We start from the raw sequence: 16,771 nt of genomic DNA on the forward strand, positions 1-16,771 counted from the left end.
AAGACATTCCAATGACTATAGGTAAAGAATGAAAGTATCTAATTCATAATAAATAAACATATATTTTCTCATGATTTTTCCTTTGGATGCAATTAGTATTATTGCCGAGAATTAGTTTCTTCACTAATAAAACTTTTCTAGATGTTTAAATCAGCTTAGTTAACTAAAGTCCAAAAAGCAGATAACTTGAAATACAAGATTGTCTTTTTTTTTCACAGTACTGGGGCTTGAATGTAGAGTCTAAATGTTATGCATTCCCTTTTTCCAGTCTAGGCTAACATCCTACTACTTGACTATTAGCTCCACTTCTGACCCTTTGCTGCCACTACTGGCTTCAAACTGTGATCCTCAGATCTCAGCCTCTGGAGTAGCTAGGATCACAGGCATGAGTTTCTGGTGCCTGGCTCAAAATCTTTATGTTGCTGGGTACTGGCTGAGAGCTAGGATTGTGGTTCAAAGCCAGCCCAGCAAAAAAGTCCATGAGATTCTTATCGCCAATTAACTACCAGAAAACTAGGAGTGGTTCTGTGGCTCAAAGTGACAGAGCTGAAAAGCTGAGGAACCCATGACCCACAAAAAAGGAATATATGCATATGCATATGCCTTGCCACTGAGTAAAAGATCAATATTAAAAAAAAATAAAACTGGACTTGCTGGGCACAGAGGCTCACACCTATAATCCTAGCTAATTAGGACGTAACCCTTCTATTAATTGTAATAAAAATATGAAAAAAGAAAGAAAAAGACAACAATCATTGATTATATGGCTTTTCTTTCAATATCCTGGAGGTCCTTTTAATTAGCTTCACATTATATGGCCTTATGTGTCAAGATTTTGCTCTATTGCTAGTAGAGCCCAAGGTTTCTACTGATTATGACGAATAAGGGAAACCATTGAGCCTAAGTTCCTTTGAGTCTAGCTTACTTCACTTAATATGATTTTTTCTAAGTCTTTCCATCTGCATTTCTGAAACTCTAACACCATACAGTCATTTGCTTCCTTCTGAAACATATCCCTTGAAGGAAGATGTATATCTTCCTTGCGCTGATATACACTTTCATAAAATTTAAGTAATGACAACTTATTTTTCACAGAATTTCCTAACAATCTATGTCAAATGTCAAATGTAAGGCTGGATTTATTGGTCTAAAAGCATTCTACTCTAGAAAACTAAAAATGGACAAAAGTAAAAAAAAATTACTCCCGTGATGCCAAAATGCCGTGTTGATATATTGACCAGTTTCCTGAAAAACAGGGTATTTGACAACACAACAGTATTTATTTTATTTTTCACTTACATTTAAAGTAAGTAAACCTAGTGTCTACTCTCAAAATAGTCAAATAATTATCATCCTAAAAGAACCCAGAACTTTATTGCAAATATCTTTTCTGAAATTCTCTAATTATTATACATTTGGAAGTGAGTACATAGCATTTTCAAGGCAATTATACACACTAAATAGTATATAAAAATTAAGATTAAATAAACCTAACCCTACCTGTTGTTACTGTATGCATTTATTTGAAATAGGGAAGAAAGGGGGAAAAACAAGATGACTTGGAGGGGGTTGGGGAGCAAAAGAGGGAGAAAAGCATGAGAAGAGGTATCAAAATTCAAAAAGTAATATACCCACTACCTGCCGGGCGTAACTGTAACCCCTCAATACATTACCCCACCCCAACCATTTTTTTTAAGTTTACCCCTAAGGCAAAGTAAAGCCCCACTAAAGTTCTAAATCCAATCACCAAACACTTAGTTCTTAATCCAAGTATCTTATATACATTACACACATTCTTTAAAGAAAACTTCCACCTAAAATAAAGCCCAGATATAGAAAAGCACACATAAGAGGTATTCGGCTTAATGCATTACACAAAGGCCAACTCCACTGCACCACAACTAGGTTAAAAAACAAACGGTGGAAAAACAAAAACACCCTGCCACTTCAGAAACAAAATAGCAATCACAGCCTTCTCCTTCCTAACCTATCTTTTAATGAAATAAGTTTCCTGCAGACTTTTTTTTCTTAATGTAGTCTTGCCACCCAAGTTTGCATTCCAAGACAGCAAATATTTAACTTATAAAGGCATAATTTCATTGAAATTGTATCTCTTAACAGACAGATGTATATTCCTAGACAGCAAATCTTAACAATGCTTTTCAAAATGTTTTACTAGGCTTCTTTCTTAACTAGACTAATAAGGGATGTCCACGGAACTGATTGACTAGATTAAGACCTAAATGTATTTGTGTGGGTTTTTTTTTTTTTTTGCTACGGCTTGAATTCAGGGCAAGGTCTCACTTATCTTTTTCACTCAAGAGTAGTGTTCTACCTTTTCAACCATTCCTCCACTTCTTGCTTTTACTGGTTAACTGGAGATAAGAGTCTGCTCAGAATTTCCTGCCTTGGCTGGCTTTGAACTCTGATCCTCAGGTCTCATCCTTCTGACTAGCTAGGACCAAAGGCTTACACCACCAGTGCCCAACGTAAGAGCTAATTATATTTTTAAGGAAAAAATTACTCATATAAAAAGTATGTATAACTTAAGATCCACGAAAATGAACCATGAATAAACAAGTTGGATTGGTAATAAGTATCTTACTCAGTCACTGCTTTTCTTTTAGTATATTTCTTCTTTTACTACTACATATAATAAGATACAAATTCATTTATATAAACACTGATTTTTTTTTCAGTTTCAGGATTCCTGAACTAGACATTTTCCCCCAACAATGTATTAATATTATATATACTCTAACCATAAGACAAATTCCACCTATCCCAGGAAGACAGATAAAAGCTGTAATTTCACTTTCGGTCAAACAGAAAGGAGTCAATTTTGTGGTTTATGAAGGCAGCAAAACTAACTGGAAAATTAAAGTTATTATAACATTACGGTAGTTATAACTAAGTACATATTTTAGGAGCCCTTTCATCTTTTATCCTTGAAACATGTATATGAACAGTCTTATGTTTAAAATTGTGACCAAAAGCAATTGGTGGGGGTTTTATTTTTTTTTCTAAATTTAGGACCCTCTGTGTCCTCAACAAACATATCAATTTTTCACTGACGTTCAGCTACTGTCTAAAAATTCTGATAAAACTAAATGTTGATATGGCAGGGCTCGGGGATCCGAATGAAGGTTCAACGCCCCCCCCCCACTCACACACACACATTTCCCACCCAACCTCCCTCCCCCACCCACACGCACACCTTGTCGGGGGGCGGGGTGGGCACAGGACGCCCCGGAGGACGCGGGCAGGGACCTGGAAGCCCGGGGTGGGGCGGGGACCTCTGCCGTGGCGAGCAGGTAGCATGGGCAGAAGACACACGCCCGCCGGGCCAGGGGAGGGGAGAAGTTTCTCCCCAACTTCCAGACTCCGGGCCGGTGGAGAGCGGAGATCAGGGAGTCGCCTTCCCGGAGTAGGGCGCCCGGGCCTAGCGCCTCCGGGAGCGGGGTCAGCAGTCCCAGCCCGCGGGGCCGCGCCGGGGTCCTTACCTGCCCTCAGGCCGCGCTTGCAAGGGTCGCTGTGGCCTTGGCTCTGGACCGGACAGAGAGGGGCGGCGGGCAGAGCAGACGCCCGCCCAGGCCCTCCCGCTCTCCCCGTCCACCCGGACCACCTCCTAGGCGTGGGGGCGCGAGGCATGGGGCGCGGGGCAGCAGCCTGCAGGGACCACTGCGGAGCCGGCCCGGGATGCCTGACTTTAGGAGGAGGGAATTCCGGGCTCCCCCACCCCGCGACTCCCAAACCATGGCCCTTCCCCGGGCCACGCCCCTTGCGCCCTCCGCGGGGGCAGGGCGGGGGCGGGGCGGGGTGGGGGCTGTGGCTACTTGTGCCTGGCGCCTGCTTAAGGGGAGTCCTGTGGCAAAAAAACTGGAATTTTTACATTATCAGCATGGTCTGCTGTTCATCAGGGACAAATTGAGGATTGCAATATTCAGAGAAGTAAGATAATGTCTATTAACATTTACTTAAGTGTTACAAAGCATTTGATGAATAAAGGTCTTCAAAGTATTGAAAGGGCATAGCACAGGTTAAACATGTTCATAGATACAGAAAATGCTCTTAGATTCTTTCACTATATCAATTGCTGTAAAACAAATAACATTCTGCAAGCAGTAATATGTGCATGGATTAAAGGCTATTTTCCTAACTTATAAAGATTAAGATATAACATATCATATAATTTTAATAACCAAAGGAAATTCATTGACACAATGTAGCTTCCAAATTAATTCTTTGTTTATTTTTTGTTAGCTTCTCTGCAAACCTTTCTCAATTGTTTCCATTTAGGATTTTCTGTATTCTTTTTGTGTGCAGTTCTGGGGATTGAACCCAAGGCCTTGCAGTTTAGGTAATTATTTGTATTCCTTTCTTCCCTTACCATCTATATTCTGATGTTACTAGTAGGTCTTACAGTGCTATCTACTCATCCATCTTCACGTCTTTTACATATTACAACTTCATCAAAACTTCCCAGAATTTAGTAAATCCCAATCTAATTTAGTTGTGTCTCATGTGCCATGTCTATACCACCTTTGTCATGATTTTCATTTGCCTAACATGTCATCTAGTTTCAGACAACGGCTAAAAATGTAGCAGGATGCCTTCAACCAAGTGCTCCTGTAGTCATGGTTTCTACTAGGTTTCCCTGGAATATTAAAATGCCTCTTTGGAACAATGGGAATTATGTAGCATGTTGGATGGTATTCAGTCCTAGGAGTACACAGAGCATTTACCATCCCTTCTCTTTTCCTTGCTACAAAAGGCTTCCTGTACTGTTATCCAGATAATAGTACAGTTTGATCTGTCAAATCTCATCCTATTTCTGTGTCATAGAGTATCACTGTTTATACTTGGGACAATTAAATATACAAATAGAATTATTAACTCAAGTACTCCGTGCTTGAGAATATTCTGTTTGAGAGAACGGCTCACAGAGGTGAATACAGAGTATTTATACAATTTTTGTTTGAATATTTATATTTTACAAATTAAGTCACTACTGCAGGCTATCCTTGAGAGAAATACTGGTATACAGATACAAATATTACCCTTAACCAGTTCAGGCCCTGATACTGGTACCTTCATCACACACAGACAGCCAATCCAACTTTCCCTAACTACCACATACATCATGTAAATGTTAATTGCCTATAAAGCTGAACAATGCCACATTAGAAAATTTAATTAGATATAGTTTAAGTGCTGCTTACCTGCTGCTTGATTAAAATATAATCGAGCGCATTTTTCCAATAATTTTTATTAGTTTATTTTCATACCCATCTACTGCTAAACCAGTTAACATGTGTTAAAGTACAGTCAGTCTAAATTATTACAGCAAAAGTAGTCTATAGGTGGAAAGGCTGAGATACAAATAATGGTTCTGGACAAAAATACATTGGCTGTATAGAGTTACTCAAAAAAATCCAAAACTAAACAAAACAACAGAATCAACCTGAACTCAAGTTAGAACAGTAATCTCCCAACGAGTGCTGTCAGCTGAAGAATAAACACAAGTGTTTGCTCACCATACCAATTTTCTAAGAGTTGTCTCTACCTTTCCACCCTGTGCTAACTCCTAGAAATATGGCAGTATGTCCCAAAGCTTCCTGTAGGTTCAGACAAAAAAAACCCTGCTCTTTGAATATTGACAAACTGATCATTGTTTTCTTAATTATTAAAAAGGACATACCATTAATGCTATGGATATGTTCATTAATTATAGCAATACTTGGTTATGGACTTTATGATATAATCCAAACATGGTGCAAATAGAAGTTTTCTTCAACAACTTTAGATTCACAGAAAATTTACAGAGATAGTGGGGTGTGCTATGGTGTGTCTTCCGCTTCTACTTCTCCTGTTAAAATCTTCCATTTTCACTATCAAAGAAACAATGGTTTAAAACTATGAGCCAAACTACACACTTGATGTAGGCTCCAGAGTTTTCCATTAATACTATTATTCTGAAATTCAATCATTTTAGGATACCACATTACATTTATTTCTGATGTCTTTCTTAGTACTTGGGTACTAGACACAGTTTGGACCCATATTCATCAGTTATTCTGTAGGCTTTCTTTTTTATTATTATAACTGATAGAGGGTTACAGTTATATTTGTCAGATAGAAGGCACATTACTTCACACACATTGATACCCCTTCTCATGTTTTTGTCCCCATTTTCCTCCCTCCACTCCCTCCCCTCATCTTGTTTTTCCCTATCCCTTTCCTATTCTTCCAAATAAATGAACATATGTACAATATACCAGATAACAAGATAAGATATTTTTACAATATGAGAATAACCAAGGGATAACAAAAGAGATGAGAAATAATGTACATTAAGAAAAACATTCACTCATTATAGAGCTCTTGTTTCCATATCCTGGAGGTCCTTTCATTTAGCCTCATCCTATATAGTTTTATGTATCTAGGTTTTGAGCTATTATAATCCTCTGCTAGGAGAGTCCAAGTTATGTACTAATTATTACAAATAAGGAAAACCATTGAGCCTATATTCCTTTGGGTCTGGCTTACTTCACTTAATATGATTTTTTCCAAGTCTTTCCATTTCCTTACAAATGGGGCAATGTCATTCTTTCTGACAGTAGCATAGCGTTCCATTGTGTATAAATAGCACATCTTCTTGATTCACTCATCTACTGAGGGGCATCTGGGTTGGTTCCATATCTTTGCTATGGGAAATAGTGCTGCAATGAACATTGTGCTGGTGAGTTTAGTATGTCCTTGTATTTGGACGATTGGGTAAATGCTAAGTAGTGGAATTGCTGGGTCATAGGGGAGCTCTATGTTTAGTCTTTTGAGGAACCATGTAGGCTATCTTTCAATGTGGGTTTCTCACATGAGGTTTTCTCATGATGAGATTGAGATTACATGCTTGCAAAAACATTCCAGAAGTGGCCCTCCCTACCCAGAGCAATATGCCTCTGGAGACATTGATGTTTGTATGTCTTTTTAGTGTTGTTCTTTGCCTTGGTAACTTATATTTCTCTACTGTAAAAATAACTGTTTTCACTCTGTGGTTGCTAAAATCCCAGATGCGGGGGGTAAGATAATGCAGATATACTTTTCCTCCTAAAACTTTTGCCTACAACTTTTAGCATTCATCTGTAGATCTTGGTTGTTTTGAACATACTTTTCTGCAAACCAAAATGTGCCCATGAAACATGTCTTTAAAAACCTGATTTCCACAATCTTCAGATACACTGCACTTTCTTTCATCTATTTTTTTCTGGGACAATACAAACAACTGTTGGGGAATTTATTTTAACAAGATTTTTCAGGTTGCTATAGAAACCACAGTAATATGGAAGATTAATAACACTTTAAATTCTGCACAATGTAGGAGAAACTTAATAGATTCTTTTACTTTTTAATCTATTTGGCTTTCTATATGGAAAAATCATAAATCATTTCCCCTGGTTGATACCTAAAGTGAAGCCAAATATTGCTACCTTATATTACTCATGATTAATTTTATATTTTCAAGTTTATTATTTTCTAATCATTTCTTTCTCCTGATGATAAATATTTGCTGTACCAAATTATTAAATATTTACTAAGCCTCAAGTCACAAATCAATATTTTATTATTACATGCACATCTTGTAACTAAATATGTGCTATCAATAGTAAGAACTTAGTGAGATTTGTTGTATAGGAAAGCTTGCTGCTCTGAGGAAAGGCTTTAGTATTGCACTGCCATGGTACATTTTAAGCACAAAAATAAAGAACTAATTGTTGGAATAGAACCTTGCTATTTTAGCAGTGTGTATACAATGTCATGAATCATAATGTCTTACTTATAGAAGTATCTACTATCCATAAATATTTTCCAGGATTTTGATAAACTAAGAGAATCCAAGTTTTAAGAATGAATGCGTGATAGTTAGAGATAAAGAAAGAAATTTGAAGAACAGATTTCTTTTGTTTGAAGAATATAAATGAGGAAATGTGGCTGAGAAGGTTAAATTTACCTGTGTTATTTCCTATTACCAATTTTCTTTGTTTTGATATTTCAAAACAGACTCCTAATGTAGCCCAGGAAGGTCTTGAACTCAGGATCTTCCTCCTTTAGCCTCCGAAGTGCTGGGAATATAAGCATGCACCTCTATACCTTGTACCAAACACATTTTGAATTATAATTAATTGAAAATAATATAAAGCCAGTGATACTGAATTTACACTTTCATATAAAGCCAATTAGACAATGATAACATGCTTAAATTATCTGTCCATGTGGAAATGAATACAAAATACTATGAGCTCTTTATGCAGAATACAAAGAAAAGATCATCTTCAGAAGTGTCCTAAAAGATATTTAACATTAAGTAGAATGAGAATTACTATTGCATATGTGAAATGCTTAAACTGATTTAAGGATATTTATTTTGTAGAATATTCAGATACAGAAAAAGTATTGTATAGAAAAAATGGGTGCACCTATTTCAGATAGGAACCTATCAGCCCATCTACCCACTGATTAAACACTTTACACGTAGCTGGATCTAACTTGGATAATTGAATAAAATTGCAAATGAGACATAGGTTCCGTTTCCTCCCATTTCAAGAAATGTTCTACTAGAAAAAAAAAACTGCACAGTGTGGAATGGAATAGAAGCCTGATAGGTGACAGAAATGAGGGATACAACCATTCAGACAAGAATAAGGCACCTTTGGTGATCTTTGGTGATGGTGTCAGGAAAGAGAAAGGTAGAATAAAGTAAGGGTGATTTCTTCTTTTTAGACAATTGCGGCCTAATTAACAACAAAATGAGGCTTCACTAACATGGCAACGATGAAGAACGGCTAAGTACAATTTGCATGCCTGGAGCAAGGATTAGATATGGAGGATGGTAAGGGGAAGTATTGTAGAGGATAGGTAGACGGCAAACCAACGAGTATCAGGAACTCTTATACAGGAACACATGAATTAAATAGCGTTCCATAGCTCCGATGAAGTTTTAATAAGTAGAAAATGTAAAGGAAGTTAATAGAAGTCAGGGAGGCAAGCTTGGAGATTAAGGTAAAGAGGAATGCTAGGTCTGTTACAGCAATAATGGAATGGAGATGAGGACGGACATTTGAGAGGGCTTGGGAGCAGAAATAGGAACACATTGTGAACTCATAGCCATTTCAAAGGGAATAAGGTGATCTTAGGTTGGGTGGCTCTGGAGCATTCTCAATGAAAACAAAGATGGGCATATTTGAAGGGAAGATAATAGCTTCAGCGGCAGATATTCTTAACAGTAAGAGAATAAAACATACTCATAGACAAAAGAATTGCAATAAATCATCAATCACATAAACCACAAATACGAGGAATTCAACAAATTTTCAAACTGATTGGCATTGCTCTTCAATTTTAAAAGATGTTCAAGTATTTTGGGCTACCAGTCAATTACAGAAACACTGACAGATTTGAAGTGTGTGATGTCATTTGTTGTGCTAGACTACTAATGTTTGGAAAACAGCGTAAATTTGTGCTTTTTCTAGAAAGCAACTAGAGGTGGTTTGTCTGCATAAATAAGCAGCATAATTTGGAAAAAAAGATTTCAGCATTTGCACTTGGCCAGTGAAATGATAACAAACTAGAAGATTCCTTTAAAACAAGATGAAACTATGTTAACTTAAGCTATTACTATGCAGTGTAAATAAGGTGATATTTTCCATCATCTCAAAATTCCATCAACGGTAGAGTTTATGTGTATGAGCATCCAGGAGAACTTGAGGTCAATCCACAGGAGATGCAGAAAGGATAATTGAACCATGAATTACTTTATCATCATTGTTAGATAAGCACATTACTCTTTAATAAACCTGAACTTTAGTAACTATTAACAACAAAAATCAAATGGAGGAATGTTAGCTAAGAAGATATGTAAATGTTAATCTGTACTGTGGCTAGCTCTATGAAGATTCTGCTCAGACTGAGTTACTCAAACTTAAGATATAATCAAGAAGACAAAATATGCACTAAAGCAAAGTAATGAGAGAATGGTCCCTAAGAAGAAAATAGTATAAGTATAGGCCTTAATGTAGACTATTGGGATTGACTCTCAGTTTCACTCTTGTGTAACTTTAATAATGTAATTATACCTGGTGAGCCCCTATTTTTCTCATCTATACAATGTGATGTTCTGTCTACTTCCCAAGTTGCTATGAAAATTACAGACAAAAAGATATGGACTGTGATAATGTGTTACTATGTGCCTTATGCATAGTAACCATTAAATATTTTCTCTAGCATAATTATTATTGTACTAATTAAAGAGAAAAATGATGATGATATGCAAAAAGCTCTCAAAAAACACAGAAAATTGTGCCTGAATCTGATGGGTTCTGTGTTGAATCTTGGAAAACCACATAAGCTTTGTGAGGTGAAAAGAAAACAGAAGCTATTTACAAGTCCCTGGTTCATTAATTATTCACTAATATATTTTAATACTACATGTGAAAACATTGAATCATTGCTTGAGATCAGGTACTAACGGTCATGACATATTACATAGGCTTGATTCAGTAAATAACGCTTCATTTTAGAAAACCTTGAGACATGAATGAATGTGTGATCATTCATGAGTAACTGATATTTCATCTAGAATTTAACTAGGGCATATTTGGAAGACCGTGAAGCAAGTCAGATGCAATATTTTAAGTTGAATACACTAATGTCTGATTCTGGCTTTCCTGTTCCCTAACATTGTAACTCTTTTGTCAATTAGAGAGTTTTCTGTTAAAAACTCTACCATTTTGATGAAATTTACTGGCCTAATTCAGTCACACAGACAATCGATTTACTTAATTGAATTCGTTTGGAGAACTTTCACTGAATTAATTGATTTTTTTAAACCTCACTTGGCTAACACCAGAGTACTTGAATGTAGTTTTCGAGCCCATAAAAAAAGAGACTACTGTTCCCCTTACATCTTATAATCATCTCAGGTCATGTATATTTTCATGGAAATCAGTCCAAACATAAGACAAAAATGGGTATTCCTTTTCACAGGGAAATATTTGGGAAAAGTTTCCTTCTCTACTCTTTCTATTCCCATGTGTATGTCCACTCTTTCTTTCAGTTGAAGTACATCATGAAAGAAATATTATTAGCGAACTTTTACATTGAACAAATAGCCTATTACATGTGAAAAATACATTGGAAACAGCTGATAGGAAGAGGAAATATTTTAAAAATGATCATGGTAAAATTTTATTTGTACTTTTTATTCTCCCACTTTATCTAGCACCCAAAATACAATTTTTAAAGATGTCAATTGAGAAAAGGTCAGAGATATTATCAGGATAATTTGCTTCCATTCCCTGAAATGCTGATGGCATTTATTTAGAGCATTCCACTTTCTTTTCTACCCAATGAGTCTAATTTAACCATTCTCAGCTCTGCATCTGGTGTTTTGTTTGGTGGAACACATTTGTTGAGCATGTTCACCAACACATTCTGATCAAGTATTGTTTAGATTAATACAGCACAAATGCGAACACCTGCATCACAATTTTCATTCTATTTCACTTGAAAAGTGTTCTTCCTTGCAGAATATAGATGAGTTTCATGGTTGACAATGATGATCTTTACAAAGGATTTTATTAGTCTAAATGACAACCTTGTAATAATGAGGCACACACAGCTCTAATACCAATGGCAAAAGTCATAAGGTGATGCTTTGAGGGGCTAGGACATGTTCATTTTCCATATTTCAACTAGAAGCAACTCTTACAAATTTTTTTAGCCATCCACACCAATGACCAAAGTTGGCAAATGTATTTTTTTAGCTTTTATTATTAAGGAGTTGTACAATGAGATTGTAATTCAATGTCAGATTATGAATAATATATATCTGGCTCAGTGGCACTCCTTCCTTCATTCTCTTCCATTTTCTCAGATCTACCCTTATTCTCAGGCTACATAACTCAGTTCCACAGAATATGTATTGGATATGATTAAAACCTTTTTTCACCTGCTTTCTCTCTATTATGTGGCTCCCCATTATTGAACTTCCCCCACAAAAAAGTTTCTGCTTCCTGGTATTCATTTTGTGCAGCAGTTTCTTCATAGGAGTCATACCTTTGGATTTCTCTCCTAACTATACCATCCTTCAGCCAGTTTGCTTATATCTACATGCATAAACATCATAGTGCGTTTTTTAAATTCTAGCTCTCACTACCAGGTAAGTCAAGAGAGAAAACATGTGAGTCTCTCTGAATCTGGCTTTAAAAAATCAATTTGTTTTCAATTTCTTAGCATCTTTTAAATTTGGATCTTCATGACAGTAATTATACAGCTCTAGTCACAGAAGTCCATCATGATATTGAACTCAGGGCTGGGCACAGTCCTTGAACAGTTTTTGCTAAAGGCTAGTACCCTACCAGTACGAGCCACATCAGCCTTCCCACATATCTTTTATGTCACATAGGATAATATAACAATGTGGAGACATTTTTAAGTGATACTAAATAGGCAATACTCTTCCGTTTTCCAATTTAGCACCAATATGAATCATCAGATGAATAGGGCCATTGGGAGAGAGGAAAGCCAAGGGAAGAGTAAATGTGCAAGTGTAAAGCAAGATGAATGAAAATTAGAAGTCACAAAGTTATAAAGAAACGATGTGCTAGATAATCAGTATAGCTGCAGATGATAACTGGTCTTGAGCTTTGGTAGACCACTCCCTAGGAAGACTTCCAGAGAGAAGCTTAGATTGTTTCTCACTTGAATGGTCAGGATTAAGCCAGGAGATAACCAGGCTATATAGAATTAAAAATTAAAAAGAAGTATTTTTTGAGAATATAGAATAAGGAAGGAACAAAGCTAAATTCTATATTTAAGAAAATCAAAATAAATAATAAATAAAAATGATATAATCAATATGAATAAAATAATAAATGATAAACAAAATATAAAGTGTTTTGCCTCTCCCCAAATTAAGGTTTTAGTGTGGTTTTATGTCATAAGTGATTACAAACTTCCTTCATACAAAGTCTACATACTGCAATCAATTAGAATACTTATTATTGATGATTAAAACTAATGGCAGTAAGCCATGGAGTTTTCTCCTCTGTACTTTCACAGTCTTCATAAAATTCTAAAAGGTAAAGGAAATTATCTTCATTTTACTGTTTAAGGAAATATATATGAAGAAATGTATCTCATAAAGTTGAAGTAATTTCCCTGCATTTCAAGGTTGAAAATGATAGAATTTGGGGCTGGGAGTTTGGCCTACTGGTAGAGTGCTTGCCTAGCATGCAGAACACCAGGGTTCGATTCTTCAATACCACATACATAGAAAAAAAAAGCTAGAAATGGTGCTGAGGCTCAAGTGGTAGAGCTCTAGCCTTGAGAAAGTCCAAGGACAGTGCTCAGGCCCTGAGCTCAAGCCCAGGACTGGCCAAAAAAAAAAAAAGAAAATGATAGAATTCTACTCTTTAGGTTATATTATTTCTACAGGTCACCTTAGGATCACAATGACTTTCTTTTTAAACTTAAGTTTAAGAAAATTTAACATAGCATTATCTGTTTGAAACAGGACATTAAGCACCTAATTATAGTGCCTCTAATTACTACATACAGTTCTGAATTACATACATACTTAAACATTTTATTTATTTATTTATTTAGGCCAGTCTTGGGCTCGAGCTCAGGGCCTGACCACTGCCCTTGGACTTTCTCAAGGCTAGAGCTCTATCTTCTGACTATTTATTCTATATATGTGGTACCAAGGAATCGAACCCAGGTCTTTGTGCCTGCTAGGCAAGCACTCTCCTACTAGGCCAAACTCCTGGCCCATACTTAAACATTTTTAAATTACATGATTTTTTTTCTCAAATTCATTAGCCACACCACACACTCAAGCATTTTAAGGGGGTAGGAAAGTTGTATTTGTATTGAATATTTTAAAAAGAGCGAAATGGGAACCAAGACATATGAAAGGGTATCAATGTATGGGAATTAATGTACCATCTATCTGGCAAATATAATGTAACCCTTCTATTAATTACAATAATAAATATATGAAAAAAAATAAAAAGAACTAAACAACAGCAAGGTAAGATATTTTGGAGTCAAAAATAATGTAGACTGGGCCGGGAGTTTGGCCTAGTACTAGAGTGCTGGCCTAGCATGCATGAAGACCGGGCTTCGATTCCTCAGTACCACATACATAGAAAAAGCCAGCATAGTGAAGTGGCTCAAGTGGTAGAGTTCTAGCCTTGAGAAAGGCCAAGGAGAGTACTCAGGCCTGAGTTCAAGCCCCAGGACTGACAATAAAAGAAAAATAATAGCGTATATAGAATAGCACTCAAGGTAATATTCACCCTCAAAGAGACAGACATCTTGTAGAGAAGAAATTAGCACAGCTTTATCAAAATAGTTTGTGATAGAGTATGGAATTTGCCTTTTGGGGGATGAATTTAGTTAAAGCTACTTTAAAAGAGTAGATGAAGCAAGCAATGGGAAGAAAAAGTATACTCTGTTAAGATTCAATTTATGCTATTCAATTCTACAATGGCCCAGCAGCAATTATAGCCAAATGATTATCAGCTGTGGCCTAGTAGCTCGCTGAGACCTGCCTGAGGATGAAGGAGGTTACTTCACTTCAGAATACTTTATTTTCAAATAAGTACCTACAAACATCCACTCTGTCTTTACATGAAGTGAGCCCAAGAATACCCTTATTTCTCTATGACTGTGTATTGTAACCCCAAAGAAGTTATTCATGAGCTTACATCTAAGACATTAAAACCAGAGAAGCTGGTCTCTCAAGGAAATAAGTTTGTACATGATTTGCCTTTATTTGAAATTTATGAAACTAATAGTAAGAATAATACACAAATCTATTTGATTCTCTACTTTTTTATCAAAATGTCTCATGTCTATAAAGTACAGATTACTTGCATTAGAGACAAGATTAAGTACAAATAGAATGATGATCACTTTAAAAAAAATTGATACTAAACACAAGAACTTGTCTATTCTCATTATCTTGTTTTGCCAGTCAGTCTAAACATTGAGCTAAACAATGTGTTCTACTTGGAGGTCAAGCAAAAGTGAACTGAGATATAGTTATGCCAGTGTACAATTAAAGATCACTCTACAAAATCAAGCCATGAAAGACAGGCTTATGAATAAGTATCTATTCTTTGGTCAGGCATAGAACATCATTCTATGTACTAAATGCATTTTAGTAAATATTAGTAAGACAATAATGTATTGAGCCCAAATGTATAAATTCCAGTCTAAAAGCAATATTCTCATATTAATCACTTCCAGTCTGTTGGATGTTGGATAAATTTTACTGTGGTTAGTAGTTTCCTACCTTAAAGTTTAAGCCCCCAAATCTTGAAGTACAAGGGAAAAAGGGAAGTTTGTTTTGATAAACTAATAGTAATAAGTGCATTTGGCAGCCATGACACTTCTATCACTAATAACAGCAAGTGACTTAATGTTAAGTCAATGACTTTTATAGGAATTTGAATTACTAGATGTGGTCACTGTTACATTACAGCTGGAAATCAGCATGGAAATTGCAACTGTGTCCCGATAAATGTTAGCTGAGTAATAATCTAACTAAAATACAAAGCCCTGAGTTCAAATCTCAGTATAGCCAAAGGGGAAAATGGGGGAGAATGAAGAAAGTGAAAAGCATTTATAAAATAAAAATAAAGCATGTAGGCATGTTGAGTCTGCATTCTTGAACTGCACTGGTTTCCCATGGTGAATTCAAGGGAGTTGACATTCTCTGATTTACAAACTTTACCACACTTAACATTATACATCAAATCTCCTTACCTCATCTACATTATCTGTAGGGTCTTTGATTCACAGAACCTTTCTTTATATTACTAACCATTTATGTCTTTTTCTAAAATAATATTTAACTGGTTTCTTTAGGGGTTGGTTCAACAGAATCAAACTATATTATAGTAATTTATGAAACAGGTAGATACAAAGGTGGAGAAGAGCAAGCATTTCAAACAGACAGCTCTGAGAAAACCACAGGTTGACCCTGACCCACTTTAACATTCTGTGATGTCTCAGTCCATTTATTTCTATTACAAGAGCCATACCTGAAATAAAAATGCTTAGATTAAATAAAATCCTATTAACAAATTATTCTTTTAAAGCTATACAGCCTCTTGGCAGGCGATAGCCAAGACAAATCAAAAGCAAACAGGCAACATTAAAGATAAGGTCCTTTTTACACCAGGTGGAGTTAGAACATTTCAGGATGCTCATGTAAATTCCAGTAATACATTCATGTTCACATAGGTTCCCTGAAAATGTAATGCTTTGTTGGTCAAGTTCCACTGTTCTAAATTACAGCATTACAGCATGCAAGTACTTAAAATCTGTAAGCAGAAATTATAGCACATCTTCCTCACATTTCTCAAGCCATTCTAGCAGGAGTTTCTTTGGTAGAAATTAATATTACAATATATACTTGGAAAAAGAATCATGTCTCTGCAACATATTATCACATAACTCAGAAAAAAAAGAAAATAAAACCTATCTCACTTATTCCCAGTCCTCTGTCCTTCTGCAAAATACGGCTGTTATCTTCTTTAATAAATGGAAACAATATTTTAAAAAAGTAATCTATAAAATGTTACATAAAAACACATTAAAAGGACACATAAAAGTCAACATCCAACAAGTCCATACTCTCAAATGCAATTTCTTAGAAAACACTTACTACACCCTCCATATCCCTCTTCCCTCCCCAGGGAGA

This window comes from Megascapheus bottae, unplaced genomic scaffold (assembly GCF_031878675.1).
Source record: "Megascapheus bottae isolate mThoBot1 unplaced genomic scaffold, mThoBot2.hap1 HAP1_SCAFFOLD_81, whole genome shotgun sequence".
NCBI classification, from domain to species: Eukaryota; Metazoa; Chordata; class Mammalia; order Rodentia; family Geomyidae; genus Megascapheus; species Megascapheus bottae.